Source organism: Somniosus microcephalus, chromosome 18 (genome assembly GCF_052327205.1).
Source record: "Somniosus microcephalus isolate GS21.2 chromosome 18, FLI_Smic_1.0, whole genome shotgun sequence".
Lineage (NCBI taxonomy): Eukaryota > Metazoa > Chordata > Chondrichthyes > Squaliformes > Somniosidae > Somniosus > Somniosus microcephalus.
The window spans coordinates 72,997,525-73,018,333 of NC_141004.1; positions in this window are offsets into that span (position 1 = coordinate 72,997,525).

Consider the following 20,809-nt stretch of genomic DNA (forward strand, 5'->3'; position numbering starts at 1 on the left):
AATCAAATTGGGCAGGGCTGCCTTGAGGATGAGTTCATTGAGTGTATTAGGGATGGGTTTCTTGAGCAGTATGTAACTGAACCGACCAGGGGGCAAGCAACCTTAGATCTGGTCCTGTGTAACGAGACAGGATTAATTAAAAATGTCCTAGTAAAGGATCCCCTTGGAATGAGTGACCATAACATGGTTGAATTCCATATTCAATTAGAGGGTGAGAAGGTTGGATCTCAAACAAGCGTGCTAAGCTTGAATAAAGGAGACTATGAAGGTATGAGAGTGGAATTGAGTAGAGTGGATTGGGAAAATAGATTAAAGGGTAAGACGATACATGATCAGTGGTGTACATTTAAGGAGTTATTTTACAACTTCCAAAAAATATATATTCCACTGAGAAGAAAAGGGTGTAAAAGAAAAGACAGCCATCCATGGCTAAGTAAAGAAATTAAGGATAGTATTCGACTAAAAACAAGGGCATATAAGGTAGCCAAATCTAACGGGAGAATAGAGGATTGGGAAAACTTTAAAAGACAGCAAAAAATAACAAAAAGATTGATTAAGAAAGGGAAGATAGATTATGAAAGTAAATTAGCAAAAAATATAAAAACAGATAGTAAGAGTTTTTATAGTTATATAAAAAGCAAAAGGGTGGCTAAAGTAAATGTTGGTCCCTTAGAGGATGAGACCGGGAAATTAATGGTGGGAAATATGGAGATGGCAAAAACACTGAATGAATATTTTGTATCAGTCTTTACAGTAGAGGACACTAAGAATATCCCAGCACTGGACAAACAGGGGGCTATGGGGGGGGAGGAGCTAAACACGATCAAAATCATGAAGGAAGTGGTACTCGGTAAAATAATGGGACTCAAGGCGAATAAATCACCTGGACCTGATGACTTACATCCTAGGGTCTTGAGGGAAGTGGCGGTAGGGATTGTGGATGCATTGGTAATAATTTTCCAAAACTCCCTGGACTCAGCAAAGGTCCCGGCAGACTGGAAAACTGCTAATGTAACGCCCTTATTTAAAAAGGGCAGCAGACAGAAGGCTGGAAACTATAGACCGGTTAGCCTAACATCTGTGGTAGGTAAAATATTGGAGTCCATTATTAAGGAGACAGTAACAGGACATTTGGATAATCATAATTTAATAGGACAAAGTCAGCATGGTTTTATGAAGGGGAAGTCATGTTTGACAAATTTGCTGGAGTTCTTTGAGGAAGTAACATATAGGGTGGATAAAGGGGAACCAGTGGACGTAGTGTATTTAGACTTCCAAAAGGCATTTGACAAGGTGCCACGCAAAAGATTATTGCTTACGATAAAAAATCACGGGATTGGGGGTAATATTCTGGCATGGATAGAGGATTGGCTATCTAACAGAAGGCAGAGAGTTAGGATAAATGGTTCATTCTCAGACTGGCAATCAGTAACTAGTGGTGTTCCACAGGGGTCAGTGCTGGGTCCCCAACTCTTTACAATCTATATTAACGATTTGGAGGAGGGGACCGAGTGTAACATATCAAAGTTTGCAGATGATACTAAGATGGGAGGGAAAGTAGTGAGTGAGGAGGACATAAAAAACCTGCAAGGGGACATAGACAGGCTAAGTAAGTGGGCAGAGATTTGGTAGGTGGAATACAATACTGGAAAGTGTGAGGTTATGCACTTTGGCAGGAAAAATCGTAGAGCAAGTTATTATCTTAATGGCAAGAAACTGGAAAGTACTGAAGTACAAAGGGATCTGGGGGTCCTGGTGCACGAAACTCAAAAGGTTAGTATGCAGGTGCAGCAAGTGATTAAGAAGGCCAATGGAATGTTGGCTTTCATTGCTAGGGGGATAGAATATAAAAATAGGGAGGTATTGCTTCAGTTGTACAAGGTATTGGTGAGACCGCACCTGGAATACTGCGTACAGTTTGGTGTCCACACTTAAGAAAAGACATACTTGCTCTCGAGCCAGTACAAAGAAGGTTCACTCGGTTAATCCCGGGGATGAGGGGATGGACATATGAGGAGAGGTTGAGTAGATTGGGACTCTACTCATTGGAGTTCAGAAGAATGAGAGGCGATCTTATTGAAACATATAAGATTGTGAAGGGGTTGGATCGGGTGGATGCGGGGAGGATGTTCCCGATGATGGGTGAAACTAGAACTAGGGGACATAGTCTTAGAATAAGGGGCTGCTCTTTCAAAACTGAGATGAGGAGGAACTACTTCACACAGAGGGTGGTAGGTCCATGGAATATGCTGCCCCAAAAAGCTGTAGAAGCTACATCATTACATAAATTTAAAACAGAAATAGACAGTTTCCTAGAAGTAAAGGGAATAAAGGGTTATGGGGAGCGGGCAGGAATTTGGACATGAGTCTAGGTTCGGATCGGTCATGGCCCTGTGGGTAGCGGAGCGGGCCCAGGGGCCATGTAGCCTGATCCTGCTCCTATTTCGTGTGTCTAATTCTGTTAGATTCAGGAGATGGTTCTGTGATAGTAGATTGGCGGTTAGGATCAGATCAGCCATGATCTTATTGAATGGCGGAGCAGGCTCGAGGGGCCGATTGGCCTACTCCTGCTCCTATTTCTTATGTTCTTATGTTCTTATGTAGGAGCTGTAAAAAGTAGTTCTCCCCTTAAAGGTACATACATTACAATTCCTCCCCTTTTAGATTAAGAGTACCATAACATTCATTTAACAATTAAATATCAACTAATTACAATTAACACTTTTAACATGCAACATTAACTGAAAATAGTCTATTTATAAATTCAGTCTTTGGGGAGGCTTCCTGATCCTTTCTGGATAGCGCCTTACCTGAGTGTCTTGCTCTTGGTGCGGAGGCGATTCTGGCCCCTGTCGTCGGTTGGTTCATCCGCTGTCGATGCTACTGTTTCTGGGGTAGATGATACCTGTACGTCAGGTTCATCACCAGGTACGTATGGGCGAGACATGGGGTTGACTCGTTCCTGTGACTCTAGGATCTGGTCAACATGGCGTCTCACAATGTTCTCCCCAACATCCACTGTGTACATTAGTGGCCCCTGCCGTGTGCATATCGTTCCTGGTTGCCATTTCTCTGTTCGGTAGTCGCGGGCCAAGACTGGTTGCCCTACATTGACGCTCCTTGTCGGCTTCTCATTGATGTGCTGGAATTGCTTATTCTCAACATCTCTTCGTACATTTGGTCTGAGCAAATCCAGACGAGATCTCAACCTTCGGTTAAAGAACATCATGGCCGGGGTCTGGTTGGTGACTGCATGTGTCGCATTTCTGTAGGCTAACAGGAAATTGTCCACCTTATGCTGCAGTGGAATGTCGTCATCGCACATGGCCCTTACTGCTTTTTTAAAGGTTTGTACGAACCTCTCAGCCAATCCATTTGTGGCTGGATGATACGGGGCGGATGTATAATGCCTTACCCCATTCCTTTTCATAAATCTTCGAAACTCTTCGGACACAAACTGTGGTCCGTTATCAGAGCAAATCTGCTCTGGCAAGCCGCTCCTGGCAAATATGGTCCGTAGGGCTGCAATAGTTTTCTCCGTGGTGGTGGAGGACATTTTGATCACCTCAGGCCATTTCGAGTGCGCATCCACGGCTATTAAAAACATTGAGTCCATGAATGGACCAGCAAAATCAATATGCACGCGTTGCCATGGAGATGAGGGCTACTCCCATGGGTGTAGAGGGGCATGTGGTGGTGCATTTTGGACCTTCTGGCATCCTGAGCAGCTCTTTGTCAGGTCCTCGATTTGCTGATCGATCCCCGGCCACCACACATAAGCCCTAGCAAGGCTTTTCATTTTCACCCCTCCCAGATGACCTTCATGAAGCTCATTGAGCACTCTCTCCCTTAACTTGGGTGGAATTACCACTTGGGATCCACACATCAAGGTCCCCTGGCATACTGACAGCTGTTCTCTTCTGGATGAGAATGCTGGCAACAGTGAGTCGCCATGTGTTGGCCATCCCTTCACCGTCAAGTCATATACCCGAGACAGTGTCGGGTCATTTAGGGTCTCCTTCTCTATACCAGCGTTAGTTACTGGCAAGCGTTCAATTATAGTCGAATGAAATATTTCGACGTGGTCCACTGCTGGTGCTTCCTCCGCAGTAGGCAGTGGCAGGCGTGATAGCCCATCAGCGTTTCCATGCTGTTTCATGCCCTTATACTCGATTTCATATTGGTGCGCCCCTAGAAAAAGGGACCATCTTTGTAGCCATTGCGCAGTCATCACCGGAACGCCCTTCTTTGGATTAAAGATGGAGACAAGTGGTTGGTGGTCAGTCAGCAAGGTGAACTTCTGCCCGTGCAGATAGTGATTGAACTTTTTCACTCCCCACACTAGGCTGAGGGCCTCCCTGTCAATCTGGGCGTAGTTACACTCGGCTGAGGTTAGTGACCAAGACGCAAAGGCTACTGGCCTCTCCGAGCCGTCCGGGAATTTGTGCGACAGCACCGCTCCAATGCCATAGGGTGATGCATCACACGCCAACCGAATTGGTAGTGCTGGGTTGAAATGAGCCAACACCTCTTTTGATGTGATCAATGCTTTGCTCTTCTGGAAAGCTCGTTTACATTCGTCACTCCACTTCCATGGTACCCCCGTTTGCAGTAGGGTGTTCAGTGGTTGTAGAACTGTAGACAAATTCGGCAAGAACTTATGGTAGTAGTTCACCAGCCCGAGGAACGACCTCAGTTGTGACACATTTTCCGGTGCTGGAGCCTTGACTACTGCCTCAATCTTTTCAGGGGACTTATGTAACCCCTCTTCATCAATAACGTGGCCACAATACGAGATCTGCTTCTGGAAAAACTCGCATTTGTGGCGATTAGCTTGGAGCCCATATTCCTTCAATCTAGTGAGCACCTGCTCCAGGTTGGCGAGGTGATCACTGTCATTTTCGCCCATGACCAGGATGTCGTCCAAATAACACTGGGTCCCTGGAATCCCTTGCAGGACTTGATCCATTGCCCTTTGCCAAATAGCCAGAGCTGATGCTACCCCGAACACCAGCCGGTTGTATTGGTAGAGACCTTTATGAGTGTTGATCGTGAGGCACTGTTTCGAGGCTTCTTCTACCTCCATTTGCAGGTACACCTGGGCCAGATCAATCTTAGTGAAGCGTTTCCCTCCAGAGAGCGAGGCGAAAATATCTTCAATCCGCGGAAGTGGATATTGTACAGTGTGAAGGACTGGGTTCACTGTCACCTTAAAGTCCCCACAGATGCGAACCTTCTTTGGTTCCCCAGGTGTATTACTCAACGACCTCTTCATTACAGGAATGATGGGTGTAGCCCACTCACTCCAGTCCACTTTGGACAGTACCCCTGAACGTTCCAAACCTTCCAGCTCTGCTTCGACGGCTGGGCGGATCGCATAAGGCACCGGTCTGGCCTTAAAAAACTTTGGGCTTGCATTTTCCTCTATTTTGATCGTCGCTGTTATGCCTTTTAGTGTTCCGAGTCCCTGCTGGAACACTTCTTGTGCATCAGTTAACATTTTTGACAGTCGTCCAGGTGTGACGTCGTCATCCTTTTTGGCATCTACAGTCAGTGCTTGTATGGAATGCCAATCTAGCTGTATCTTCCGGATCCATTCACGTCCTAGTAGTGGTGGTCCTCAATCTGGCAATACATATAGGTCCATTTTTGGTGTTTCCTTGCCGTTATATATAACGTTCACCCTTATTTTTCCTTTGGGGTAGACTTTTTGCCCCGTTTACGTCTTCAAGACAATCTCTGTATCTCTCAAGGGTATTGTGATGAAATATTTCTATTCATCACTGCCTGTGACTGAGATCGGTTTCAGTGTCATTTCCCTTCCCCCAGACCTCATTGTATTGTGTACTGGAATGTGCTGTATTGTATACTGGAATGTGCTGGAATGTGCTGTGTGTAGGGCTCCGCCCATACCTGGCCCCGTTTGTAAGCTAGCTTCAGTCTAGCCCCAATCTCCAGAAGGACGACATCTCTCTCGCTTACGTGTTTCGTTCTAAGTTAATAAAAGCCTTGTTTTGTTCTGCTACCTTCGAGTCTCGGAATTATTGAGGCACATCAGGTATATGTGAGAATAGCCGCTTGTAGTCCCTTCGGTTTATGACTGTTAGGGCTGATCCTGTGTCCAATTCCATTTTCACTTGGACTCCGGCTATCTTGAGCTTGGTGATAGTTTGGTGATCCTCCGTTTTGATCACATTATGTAGTTTCAGATAACCCAGCTCCTTGCTTCCGGAGTCTGTATCACTTTTCTGTTCTTCTGAACTACTCTCCGTCACCTTATGTACCTTCTTGTACTTCTCCTGTGGAGATTTCTTGCTGCTGGTTTTCTTTCCCGACCTGCAGACTCTTGCTATGTGTCCTACTTTTCCACACTGTCTGCACACTTTGTCCTTGAACCAGCAATCATTATGGTCGTGTGTGTTGTTCTGCCGCAGCGATAGCACTTCACTGTTCCGTATGACATTTCATTTGTGCCATATTCTTGTGGTCTCCGTTGTATCTCTGCCGTGCCCCGTGCTGCTGCTTCGTGTGATACTGCCATGCTGAAAGCCTTTTCTGATAGAAGCCGTTTCTGGGTTCCTTCACTTTGAAGCCCACACACAAACTTGTCCCTTAAAGTATCTGCTAGTCCCGTTCCAAACTGGCAGTGTTTCGATAGCTTGCGCAGTTCCGTTAAATACTCAGCATTACTTTCATCTTTATGCTGGTTCCTTTTGTGAAACTTAAATCTTTCTGCTATCAGCAGCGGTGTGGGGTTTAAGTGGTCCTGTAGGATTGACACTATGTTTTCAAAATCCTTTTCCACTGGCTTCTCTGGGGTTACTAGGTTTTGCAGTAAGCCATATGTTTTTGCACCCATTGAATTCAACAATATCAGCGCTTTCCTGTCATCTGGCTCTTCCTTCGCCTTGCAGTACACTTCTATGCGTTCGACATATGTCGTCCAATCTTCAACTTCATTGTCGAACGCTGTGACACTGCCACTCTTCGGCATCCCTGGGTGTGGTTAGACTGGCTCAAAATGGCATCTCCCGCGCTCTCCCTTCTTCCCCGCTGCGGCTTAAAATGGTGTTTCCCGCGCTTTCCTTTCTTCCCCGCTGACGCTGCTCGGCCCTTGAACACCGGCTGCTCTCTGCGCGTTTTCCTGCACACCTCTCTCTCCCGTTGACGCTGATCGGCCCTTGAACACCGGCTGCGCTCTGCACGTTTTCCTGCGCGCCTCTCTCTCCCGTTGACGCTGCTCGGCCCTTGAACCCAGCTGCGCTCTGCTCCCTCTCGTTGACGCCGCTCGGTCCTGAACACCGGCTGCGCCCTGTGCGCTCTACCCTCTCTCTTTCCCCCATCGACGCTGCTCGGCCTTTTCCTGTGCCGTCGGTCGGCTCTAGCCGCCGCTGTCTGGGAAGGGTCTGCGCAGTACCTGTTGCCAGCCTGTTTCGCTGGACCACCGTGACCGGAGAACCAAGCCTGGCTCTCGACAGCCTCCCCTGCGATGCTCAAATCTCCGCTGGATGACTGGAGAGTTTCCCGTGGTCGACGCCCGTGCTTCTGGACTCGGCCTTCTTCTTTCACTGTTCTCCAGGAGCGAATCCCTGGGAGGTGATGCAGAGTTGCAGGTAGGTTTGAATCTTCTCGTCGCCAATGTTAGATCCATGTATCTTGATGTTGTGTCCTTCAATAATTAGACAAGAGACTGCAGGGAACAATCAACAGCATTTAAATCTGGCGACGCGGCGGCTTACAGTGCAGCTAGGACCAACCTAAAAAAGGGAATCAGGACTGCCAAAAGGAAACAGACACTGCGGATAGAGGATCATTTCCACAACAACTCGGACCCCCGGCGCATGTGGCAAGGCATCCAGTCCATCACTGACTACAAGAGCAAAAACACCAGCCCCCCGGTTAGCGATGCCTCCCTTCCGGAGGAGCTTAACAACTTCTACGCTCACTTCGACAGGGACAACAGGGAGCCGGCTACCAAAGCCTTGCCACCCCCGGAAGACCAGGTGCTCACTCTGTCGACCTCTGACGTAAGGGGTGTTCTACGCGGAGTGAACACACGAAAGGCTGCTGGACCGGATAGCATCCCTGGACGGTCTTATGTTCATTAATAAATAGACATTCTTATTATGAACACAGCTAGCTTTTGCTAGACACTTTACTGAGCCCATGTGGACTAGGTACAGTATCTGTAGAGGCATCCATCTTGACTGCTGCCTTGTGGGTAGCCTAGTGCCTCATGGGTAATGTAGTCTTAATATACATACAGCTGGGTAATGTAGTCTTATATACATACAGCTATATACAGCTCTACACAGCTCTACGGGTCCACCTAGTGTCCACTATAGAATGACATGTTATTGATCATTACATCCTCCTTTCTTTGAGGTTTAACAAAATCAATATCAATCAACTTTCAAGAAAACAATAAAGATAATATCAGTAACACTTTTGTTAGTGCTCTATAAACATAAACATTTTCAAAACAGTCAACACATTTTCAAAGCTTTACATTGTACTCAAAGATTAAGTCTATCAGGCTTTTTTACTTCACGTGTGGATCTTCTCAACACGGGTAAGTCTGATGTGTCTTCATGAGATTGTTCTGGCGGTGAATGACAAGATGCAGTTGCGGCATTGTCATCAATCTGGTCTTGAATAGTCTCTTGTGTTTTTAGGAGGGAACGGCGGTTCCTCCTGAGAATCTGTCCTTCCTCAGTTCTAACAGTGTATGACCTTGGTCCTACTTCCTCAAGAACCGTAGCTTTCCTGTTCCATGCATCTGGATCCTCAATCCTGACAACATCATCCCTTGTCAATGGTTTTAGAGTTTTGGATGACTTGTCATAGTATGATTTCTGTTTCAGCTTTAGCAGTTGAAGTCTCTGGGCTGAAAATTCAGTAGGGTTAGCGCCCCATTTGAGGCGCTAGAGGGCCTAGCGCCGGAGTTATGGCCGGTTTGTAAATTCAGTGGGGCCCTGCCATCGGCGTTAGACCGGTTGCGCTGCGCCGGCACCGATGACGTCATCGGTGTGCGCAGCGTCCCGGTTGCCGTGGTGACGGGCCCCAACGCCGAAATTGAGTTGCGGCCGCCTCGCCCGTGGCAGCCGCAACTAACGATGTTTCAGCAGAGTCCTACGCGAGTTAGCGCCGGCGCATTAAGGTCGCGTGGCGGCCGGCCATTTTCCCGCCGGCCGCCTACCCGCACCTCCCTCCCCGGACTCCTCCACCACCCCCCCCGCGGAACAGATGCGTCTGGCCTGCGAGCCCGGCACTTCTCCGAGGTGCCGGGCTCATTTTTTTCAAGATTTCAACGGCCAGCGGGCGGGTGCAGGCAGCTCCTCCTTAACTGAAGGAGGAGGCCTGCACTTCCCCAGCCTGCCGCACCGCATCGGGTGCCGCAGCGCCGGAATTGCGCCGCAATGCGGCAGTCAGCGCCCATTTCGAGGCGCTGACACCCTCCTGTAGCGCCGGCAGCCGTTTGGGCGCGGCGCTACTGAATTTTTGGCGCTAAAGCCCTGGCGCGGCGCCAACTGAATTTCTAGGCCTCTGTCTCAGTTCCTCACTTTGCTGTTCTTTTGCACAGCAGGGTAGCGTGGTGCGCAACTTGCGACCCATTAGTAGTTCAGCGGGGCAAGATAAGGATCAGACTTGCTTTCTGTCGCTTTCTTCAGTAGCTGCTTGAGAACTTGAACACCTTTCTCTGCCTTACCATTTGACTGAGCATACAAAGGACTGGATGTGATGTGCTGAAAGTCATAATGTGCTGCAAACTGTTGCCACTCCTTACAGTTGAAGCACGGACCATTGTAGTTAACGGCAATCCTGGGAATTCCATGTCTGGTGAAGATGGATTTCATATGCATTATGACACTGCTTGCTGTGGTGCTTGAGAGCAGCGCCATCTCAGGATAGTTAGAATAGTAGTCAATCACTATTAGATAGTCTTTACCATTTAAATGAAAAAGGTCCATACCAACCTTTTGCCATGGTGCTGTTGGTATGTCAGCTACTATCATTGGTTCCTTTGCTTGTTTGTTTTGGTGTTTCTGACATGTCTCACATTTGCCTATCATGTTCTCAATGTCCTTATTTATGCCAGGCCAATAAACAGTGTCTCTTGCTCTCCTTTTGCATTTTTCAATTCCGAGGTGTCCCTCATGAATCCTTTTGAGCATGTCTTGATGTAGAGCCTGTGGAATGACTATTCTGTTCTGTTTTAGTAATAGTCCACTTGCGACACTCAATTCTGACCTTATGTGAAAATATTTTGGACAGGAACCTTTTGGCCAACCATGATGAATGTTCTCTATTACTGTTTGTAATACTGTATCTTTTACTGTTTCTTCTGCTATTTGCTTTGATTTTGTGTCTGACACGGGCAGCGCAGCAGTGACCATACTCACATGAACATCCACGTCTTCTTCAGTAGAGCTCACATGACTCATTGTGGGTGCTCGGGATAGTGCATCTGCTAACACTACGGCCTAGAAATTGGGTTGGGGCGCCAAAGTGGCGCAAAAGTCGCCTGAGCGCAGGATTTAGCGCAGCGACCGGAGTAATTCCGATCACCAGAAATTCAGTTTCAGTGCCGCTCGAGGGACACGGGGCGAGGCTCGAGGCGCTCCACGTCCCTCTTAGGGCGCTGAAACTGATTATCGCAGCGCAACGTGCCGCAGCGCCACACGCTGCGGCACGGCACGCTGCGGTACTGCAGGCCTTCCTCCCACTGTTAAGGGGGAGGTGCCTGCAACAGCGCGATCCCCGATCGCGAGTGCCGGCAAATGAGCCCGGCACCAAGGAGAAGTGCCGGGCTCTCGGGAAACAGCCGGCAGTGCCGCGGGGGGGGGGGGGGTTAGGAGGCCGGGGACGGAGGTGCTGGCAGGTGGCCACTGAAAAAGCGGCCGCCCCACACCTCCACCGTAACTTGCGCCGCTGCTGGCACAGCAAGGCCCCGTGAACCGGGCGCGGGTAGCGAGCGGCGCAACTGCGGCGTTCGCTACCAAATATCGCGAACGGGGCACGAATGGGGCGCTGTGCACACCGATGACGTCATCGGTGGCGGCGCAGCGCAAAAGCCTAACGCCACCATTAGCGCCCCTACTGAATATCACGGGAGACGCAGCCAGTGGCGCTACAGCCACTGACTGCCTCTTTAGGCGCTAACAGGTGGCGCTACTCACCCAATTTCTCCCCCTATGTATTTGCCTGGTGTGTAGATCAGTTCAAAGTCATATCTTTGCAGCTTCATCATGAGTCGTTGAATCCTTGGAGACATCTCATTCAGGTTCTTTTTTATGATGGCAACCAGAGGGCTGTGGTCTGTCTCAACTGTGAAGGTGGGAAGTCCATATATGTAGCCATGAAACTTTTCTAGTCCAACTACCAAGTCTAGACATTCCTTTTCAATCTGGGCGTATCAACACTCAGTATCAGTCATAGACCTGGAGGCATAGGCAACAGGCTTCCAATCTTCACCCTCTGCTTGTAGCAAGACCGCACCTAGGCCATCTTTTGATGCATCCGTTGACACTTTGATTCTTTTTGTTGGGTCAAAGAAGGTGAGTACAGGTGTGGTTGTCAGCACTGTTTTGAGGTTTATCCACTCTTGTTCATGTCTTTCTGTCCATGCGAACTCATTTGTTTTATGTAGCAGGTCTCGCAGACAGGCTGTCTTGGCTGACAAGTTAGGAATGAACTTTCCAATGAAGTTTATCATCCCCATGATGTGTAGCACTCCTTTTTTGTCAGTGGGTCGGGGCATTTTGAGTATGGCGTTTACTTTTTCCATATCTGGCTCTATTCCTTTACCAGATAGATTATCTCCTAGGAAAGTGACTTCCTGGATGCCAAACTGACACGGCTTTGTTGAGCTTCAGTCCATTCCGGCGTATGCTCTGTAGCACTTTAGTCAGTCTCTCATTGTGTTCTTTCAGTGTGGAGCCCCAGATGATGATGTCATCAACATAGACCCGAACTCCTTCCAGACCTTCAATTATGTGTTCCATCGCTCTATGAAAGATTTCAGATGCAGATATTATCCCGAAAGGCATTCTGAGGAAACAATACCTGTCAAATGGTGTGTTGAAGGTACAGTATTTGGTGCTCTCTTCATCCAGTTTTAGTTGCCAAAATCCTTGTGAGGCATCGAGCTTTGTAAAGTATCTGGCACCTGACATTTCACTGGTGATTTCTTCTCGCTTGGGAATCTGGTAGTGTTCACGTTTTATGTTTGCATTTAAGTCCTTTGGGTCCATACATATTCTTAGATCATTGTTCTTTTTCTTTACACATACCATGGAGTTAACCCAGTCTGTTGGCTCTTCGACTTTCCTGATGACTCCTAGTGTGGTCATTCTGTCCAGTTCATTCTTGAGCCGGTCACGCAGGGGTGCTGGAACTCTTCGTGGAGCATGTACCACTGGCTGAGCATCCTCCTTTAGCTGGATCTTGTAAGTGAATGGTAGAACTCCAAATCCTTTGAACACATCCTGGAAATTATTCACTACAGAATCCATCGAGTCATCTGATCTGCTTATGGCACAGTTTATACGGTAGACTTTCTTGACCAGTTCTAAGTCCTCACAAGCTTTGTCACCCAGTAGTGAATCAAGTCTTTCAGCCACAACAGAAAACATGAGATGATGCACTTTGTCTTTGACTGTCACTTTAAGTCTGCATACACCTAAGCTATCTATTTTCTGTCCATTATAGTCCTTCAGTAGTACTGACTTTTTCTGTATTTTGGGCTTTTCTTTCATATTGTTAATGTCACTCATACTGATTAAGTTTGCTTTTGCCCCAGTGTCTAGTTTCAAGGTAACTAATGCTCCATTTACCTGCAGTGGGATCATCCATTTGTCCTCTTTTACTGCATTAACTTTATGTTCAGCATTGTCCATTTCTGAGGGCTGCACATTTTCTGTATCCGTTTTGATATTGTCACATGACACCATTCCTACAAAAAATGTCTCACTTAAATCAGTGTCCTCAATTACATTAACTCGTTGCCCTTAGTTTTTACTTTTGAAAAGCATTGTTTGGCAAAGTGATTCTTTCCATTACACTTTGTGCACATTTTTCCAAACGCTGGGCATTGTCTTAACTGGTGTTTGTAACCACAGCGTTTACAATTAAAAATGACATCCTCCGATTGCTTTTCATTTCTGTTCTGCCCACGTTTCTTCCCCTTGTAGGACACAGCACCGACAGCAGCATTATCACTCATTACAATCGCATCATTATTGATTTCACTGAAAGTCTTCGCGTGCTTTCGAGCTAGCTCGCTGGCTTGGCATATTTTCACAGCATTTTCCAAATTTAGTTCGGTTTCTCTCAACAGACGTTCCCTGACTTTTTTATCATGAATACCAAACACAATCTGGTCACGAATCATGGATGCTTTGAGCTCAGAGAAATTACATGTCTGTGCTTTCAGTTTCAGATCAGTTATAAAGCTATCAAAAGTCTCATTTTGCTGCTGTGTCCGAGAACGGAAGATGTATCTTTCATAGGTCTCATTCTTTTTGGGAGAGCAATGTGCATCAAATTTTTTTAGCACATCTTCTAATTTTTCTCTGTTCTCCTCTGGATTAAATACAAATGTATTAAATACCTCTATCACCTGTGGGCCTGCAACCGTAAGCAGCAACGCTATCCTCCTTGCGTCTGGCTTCGTACCGAATCTGATGGCTGCAATGTAGAGTTCGAATTGTTGTTTAAGAGTCTGCCAATTGTAGTCGATATTTCCTGTGAGTTTCAAATGCTCTGGTGGCTTCAAATTCTCCATGTCGCTTTTCACAATTTTCAGCAGATCTTCACCACCCTGGTACCATCTTATGTTCATTAATAAATAGACATTCTTATTATGAACACAGCTAGCTTTTGCTGGACACTTTATTGAGCCCATGTGGACTAGGTACAGTATCTGTAGAGGCATCCATCTTGACTGCTGCCTTGTGGGTAGCCTAGTGCCTCATGGGTAATGTAGTCTTAATATACATACAGCTGGGTAGTATAGTCTTATATACATACAGCTATATACAGCTCTACACAGCTCTACGGCTCCACCTAGTGTCCACTATAGAATGACATGTTATTGATCATTACAGACGGGTACTCAAGGAATGTGCTGATCAGCTGGCTGATGTCTTCACTGCCATCTTCAATCTGTCATTGGCCCAGGCAGTAGTCCCTACATGCTTCAAGACCGCTACCATTATTCCTGTGCCAAAACAAATGGCTGTGACGTGCCTGAACGACTATCGACCTGTCGCACTCACACCCATCATAATGAAGTGTTTCGAGAGACTGGTCCTGGCTCACATCAAAGCCAGTGTTCCCGCCTCTCTTGACCAACACCAGTTTGCCTATCGTGCAAACAGATCAACGGAGGATGCAATCACAACTGCTCTACACTCTGCACTGAATCACTTAGATGGTAAAGAGACCTACATCAGAATGCTGTTCATAGACTACAGCTCAGCATTCAACACTATCGTCCCCAACAAGCTGGCCACCAAACTCCACACTCTTGGCCTGAACACTTCCCTCTGCAACTGGACCCTGGACTTCCTAACAAACAGACCCCAGTCTGTCAAATTAGGTAACCACACCTCCCCCCCCCCGACCCCGAACACGGGGGCCCCACAAGGATGTGTGCTGAGCCCCCTCCTCTGCTCCCTCTTCACCCACGACTGTGTGGCTGTTCATGGTTCCAACACCATCATCAAGTTTGCGGATGACACCACGGTAGTAGGCCAGATCACCAACAATGATGAGTCAGCCTACAGGGAGGAGGTCCAGCATCTCGTGAAGTGGTGCGCCGATAACAACCTGGCCCTTAACATCAAGAAAACCAAAGAAATCATTGTGGACTTCAGGAAGTCTAAAGGCGGAAGTCACACCCCCATCCACATCCATGGGGCTGTGGTGGAAAGGGTGGACAGCTTTAAGTTCCTCAGAGTCCACATCACGGAAGACCTCCCCTGGTCCCTCAATACCTCCTCTCTGGTGAAGAAGGCCCAGCAGCGCCTATATTTCCTAAGGAGGCTGAAGGGATGTAAGCTGTCACCCCGATCCTCTCTAACTTTTACCGCTGCACAATAGAGAGCATCCTGACAAACTGTATCACAGTATGGTATGGCAGCTGTAGCTACTATGACCGGAAAGCCCTGCAGCGGGTAGTTAAAACTGCCCAATGCATTACCGGCACCCGGCTACCGACCATAGAGCACATATACCAGAAACGCTGTTTACGGAGGTCACGGACCATCATCAAAGACCCTACCCACCCCAGCCACAGTCTGTTCGCCCTCCTGCCATCTGGGAGACGCTACAGATGCATTCGCACCCGTACGACCAGATTTAGGAACAGCTTCTTTCCCAGGGCTGTCATCCTACTGAACTCCACAAATAAACTCTAAAGCCTGCACATCTGCCAATGCACTTTATTATGGTTATGTTTATGTTAATGTATTACAAGCCAAATGAATGTTGAATGTTTAAATGTCTTAATCTAAATGTACACTCTCGGGAGCCGCAAGCCTACATTTCGTTGTACTGCACTTGTGCACTAACAATGACAATAAAAGTTGATTATGATTATGAACAGGTGTTTACTGAATGAGGGTTACTCTAAAACTAACTGTACAGATCCCTACTCAGGGTTTATATACAGGTGTGGTCACTGCCGGTACTACAGTATACAGGAGCTGTAAAAAGTTCTCCCCTTAAAGGTACATACATTACACTTAGAAAAAATCCAACAGCTGCCGGCACCAATCGGCCAACAACGGGCAGTGGTGGCTGCTCTCTCCAAAATCAAACTGAAAGATCCCGGCCTTTGCTGGGACAATATAGGTGAGGACCCCATTCCCTCTGCTCCGACTCCACCGTACAAGGATGGCGAAGCAAACAAGGCAATACCAGTGTGTGTGGTCACTCAGGCCAATGCTGCCCATCAGCCTCAGCACCAGACTAAAGAGGAGGTGGAAGGCGTCCAATCCTTCTCCTCGATCACTAATGACAGGGAGAAACGGTCACTACGGCCACGCATAGGCCCCTTTCCACTATTGAGGTCAGGGTACTAAAGGATGACCTCGGGACGGTGGACATGAACACCAGTCCTCTCGACCTCAGGCACCGGTGGAGGATTTTTATAATCACCCACCCACATTTCTTGTTTTATTCCTGGATGCATGTTCCTCAGGAGTAAAACAAGAAATGGACCAGACATACTGACGGGGGACACAATAAATGAGATTGAGTTAGAACTATGCCAAACACTAGGGGAGGAGGGCATTGATTTTCACCAGCTCATAGCTAACACCAAACAGGGCCCTACCGAAAGCCTGAATGCCTTCGCGCATAAACTCCATGGCATCTTCCAGTGCACCAGGGGTGGTAGAGGGGGTTACTTTAATTCCCCGGGCTTTAAAATTCTTTTTTTGGACGCCCTCCAACCATTGGTCTGTAATGTACTGGGCATTTACATCTCCAAAGACACCCCGTGGGAACAAGTACGCACCCATGCCAGAACTGCTTGTGATCAGACCCATGCCAATATCCCTGGGACACCTGCTAAAGCTACAGTGGCAGCCGTCGAAGGTCCGCTGTCTAATCCAAAACTCCTGCGGCAGGAAAAGGTGCCTCGGTGCATTGCTCCATCTGCCACCGACTAGGCCACTATGCCCGTCAATGCAACAACACCCCCCAAGACAAGCAGACCCCGACCTGGTCGAACAACGATGAGAGAGAATAGAGGCAGCCTTAGGGGCTTTGACCATCGGACTGGGAGCCCGACCCGGTCGAACAGTGACTGGAGAGAATAGAGGCAGCCCTAGGGGCTTTGACCATCGGACTGGGAGCCCGACCTGGTCAAACAGCGACTAGAGAGAATAGAGGCAGCCCTAGGGGCTTTGACCATCGGACTGGGAGCCCGACCTGGTCGAACAGCGACTAGGGAGAATAGAGGCAGCCCTAGGGGCTTTGACCATCGGACTGGGAGCCCGACCGGTTGCTGCGGTGCCTCAGTAGCCCGAGTGGACGGATTTGTTTCCACCTCCCCTGTGACTCCCACAAGCCACCAGGTGGAGGCAACTTCCCCTCTCCGATACAATGGCGGTGGGAGACCGGTAATCCACACTGTTGATTCTGGAGGCTGTCAACAATTAATGTTAGTCGACTCTAGCTCCTCCGTCACCATCATTCACGATCCCCACCCCGATCCAAGTGCGTGCCCCAAGTTTTATTGGGCTTTGACAATTCAATCCAGACAACTATACAAGGATCCTTCCTTTGGAGCTAAAGCAGGGTGTTGTTCGCAAAGGCACGTTCACGACCAGCTCCCCAGTTTGAGTGGTTAGAAAACCGGGTGACTATCAGATGACTATTGACTATCGCAAACTCAACTCAGTCACCCTCGCCCATGCCCCGGTGGTTCCCAGATTCCCAGTGGCAGTAATCAGTACAGAACGAGAGTCAGTAGAAAATATCAGAAATTGAAAATTGGCTTATGAGAAAAAGGATAAGATTAGTCTATGATGAAATAAAGAAAGGAGAAAAGGAAAGATTCTGTCCCTTTTCTACATTCAGTGTAGTGTCCCTTTAAAATAAAAAGCCTGTCGGAATGTTTCGAAGCTAAAAGCTGAGGAAAGCAAAAAAAAAGTTTGTTTAACAAAAGATTAAATTTCAGTCTAAGATTTAACTTTGGAGTTGCGGTAGCTATCGTGAATTTTCTAAGGCAGTTTGATTTGTTTTGTTTAAATGTGAAAACCAAACTGTCTTTTTCGATCGGGAAAGTTTTTTAAAATTTACCTGAAGTGATGTAATTGCTTGTGTCTGACAATATTGGCTCCGCCTTCTTATAAACCTGCAAAGGAGTTAACCCTTTCCACTGGCAGCTGGTTTTTAAAAAATTGGTTCACCAACAACTTTGATCGATGTTTTCTATCTTTAATATTGGACAGTAAAGTTTGTTCAGATGCTCATGAATGAGATAGAATCTGGTATTAATGGGAATTTTCATTCTAGTGAAAGTCAGGAAAGTGTAGTTACGAATAGTAAATTGATAGATTTCTCTTGGAGACATTTGTGTCCTTGCCTATGTATCTTTTAAGAAAACTGCATTGATAGCCTGGCCACTACCCAAGGCATTGGGACCATGTAGAGTGAGATGAGCAAAGATCTCCAGACGACTACAATCTTTTGACAGGATTACCTGAAAGCCCGAGAATGGCTTGTATCGCGTGGCACGATATTGAATAGTGATATGAGTGTGCAAATGTAATTTGTTACATATGAAGCAATTACCATCCGGAAATGCGTGGTGAATCTGCACTGAAGAACAGGTCTCAGACATGCTCAGTTACTTGACAACAGCACGACATGAATTGGTTAATGTGGCTCAGGAGAGTGAGGCAACTTTTAAAGCATTGACACGTACTCCATCGAGAAACTATCTAATTAATGAAACTATTAGAATAGTGTTAAACACACTGGTACCTGTTAGAGGGATTGAAATTGAAGTTGAAGTGGAGAGTTACACGGAATTTGGATTGGGACAATTAAGGGCGAAGGAGAAATCATGTTCAGCAAGAACTATCCACAAGATGGATACGAGTAAAAGAGAGATCTAGAGAATCTTTTAAGTCCATGACTTGTTGATTAGATGTTAAACTGTAATGTCGATTGAAATGATTGTAAGACTGAATTTAACTGTGACTGTAATAATTGTGTTTTGTAGGTAACAGAGTGTGGGGAAAAACCAGTATGAGGTGGTTTTGGTGGTGCCTCCTGTGTCACTACTGCCGCATCTATCATGCTTTACGTTTTACTCAAAATCAAAACCTATGCTCAAGTGAAACTGACAGTAAATGAGATACTTAAGTATGAGCTGCACAATTATGTGGCACAATTCAGGTAATTCAGGTAATCCCTGTTGTCTGAGGGATTCAGTGAGCTCGTGATGTGACTGAACTCCTCCCTAAAGCATTTTTTTGTTTTGGGCATTCGGCGGCTCGATGGTTGGAGCGCGTGCGCCGTTCGTTTGCCGCGGGCGGAGGGGCGCTGGGTGGCCGCGGGCGGAGGGGCACTGGGTGGCCGCGTGCAGTTGGGCTGAGGCGCCATTTGGCATGGGGTGGCTGCCTCAGCACCAGCAACACCCAGGCCGGGAGACAGCAGTTCAGGGGATTCACAGACAGACAGACAGGCAGACAGGCACTTACACTGGCAAATGCTGTGGAAACATGTTCTATACACAGTGCACACACACTAGTGCATCCCCCTCCGTGAAGACAGAACCAAAGTATTCATCCCAACAGCAATCTGTCCTCCACTTCCAGTGCCGCCGCTGGTAAAACCTCATTTTTCTTGTCTTCTTTCGGCCACCATCTCTTCAGCCTGGTCGAATGGGAAGCGCAGCAGCCCCGCTGATGCTTGTCCGCTTTTGCGGCCTGTACGCCCCGTGCGGCAGCATGTTAGCAGAGCTGGACAGCAGCCCTTGAAGGAGCAAGTGAGGCAAGTGAGGCGGGCCTCAGCAGGGCTTGAGCGAAACGGTTCGGCGCTACACTTAAGTAACACTCCTGCCTTCCAGCCTATCACAGACCTTCCCTTTAGTTCTTTCCTCCCCTCCCCCCTTTCCCTGCCCCCGCACTTGCTTAAAATCTGTTCCATCGCTAACTATTTCTAGTTCTGACAAAAGGTCATCGACCTGAAACGTTAACTCTGTTTCTCTCTCCACAGATGCTGCCTGACCTGCTGAGTGTTTTCAGTGTTTTCTGTTTTTATCTCATGATTTATGAGACGGTGGGGTTGGTATTGTGTGACAACAATTTGGAAGGGTGCAACTATGAGCAAGGCCACAATATTGTGAAGTGTTTGCTAAAGAGATACAGCGCAGGAACACAGTAGAAACGGGATTCCATAGTCAGGTGACGGGTGCTTTTGGGGACTGAATGGTGTGTTGCTTTCCCAGGTGCCACAGTAAGGAATATCATGGAAGGGGGTGGGGGGGGGGCGGTGGTGGGAAGAGGAAAGTGCAGAAGATTTTGGACAGTGACGAGAAATAGCCAGAAATCATGGCCCATGTTGGAACCAAAGACATAGGAACAATTACAGCTAAGGTCCTGCAAATGGAGAATCAGGAATTACAAAGAAAGAAAGACTTGCATTTATATAGCGCCTTTCATGACCACCGGATGTTCCAAAGTGCTTTACAGCCAATGAAGTACTTTTAGAAGTGTAGTCACTGTTGTAATGTAGGAAATGCTAGATAAGATTAAAGAGCAGGACCCGGAGAGCATTAATCTCAGGCTCACTCTTGGTGTCATCTGCTTCTCACTATAGGAATAGGAAAATGAGGCAGGTAAATGCAGGGCTGGAGCGATGGTGTAGGAGGGAAGGGTTCAGATTTCTGGGACCAGTTTGGGGGGCAGGAGTGGCCTGTACAGGGTGGGCAAGCATCACCTTAACAAGGCTAGGTCCAGTGTCCTCACAGAGAAAGTAACTAGTGCTGTGGGGGAGGGTTTAAATGCATACAGTTCAAGGGAGTGGAAAAAATCAAAATGAGGAAGGAGTAATAAAAGCAAAAGGTCTGAGGGATGGTAAGGAGAAAGAAAAACAAGAACAAAATAAAATGATCAGAAAGAGGAGGAATTAAAAATAGTAAGATTGCCAAAAAATTGGAATCAGGATTGAGCGATACATATGTGAATGATGCAAAGCATTTGAAACAGAATTGGAGATTAGAGGCATTACTAACAATGGAGAGGTATACAATAGTGATCGGCGGGAATCGCAGGCTGAGCGGCTG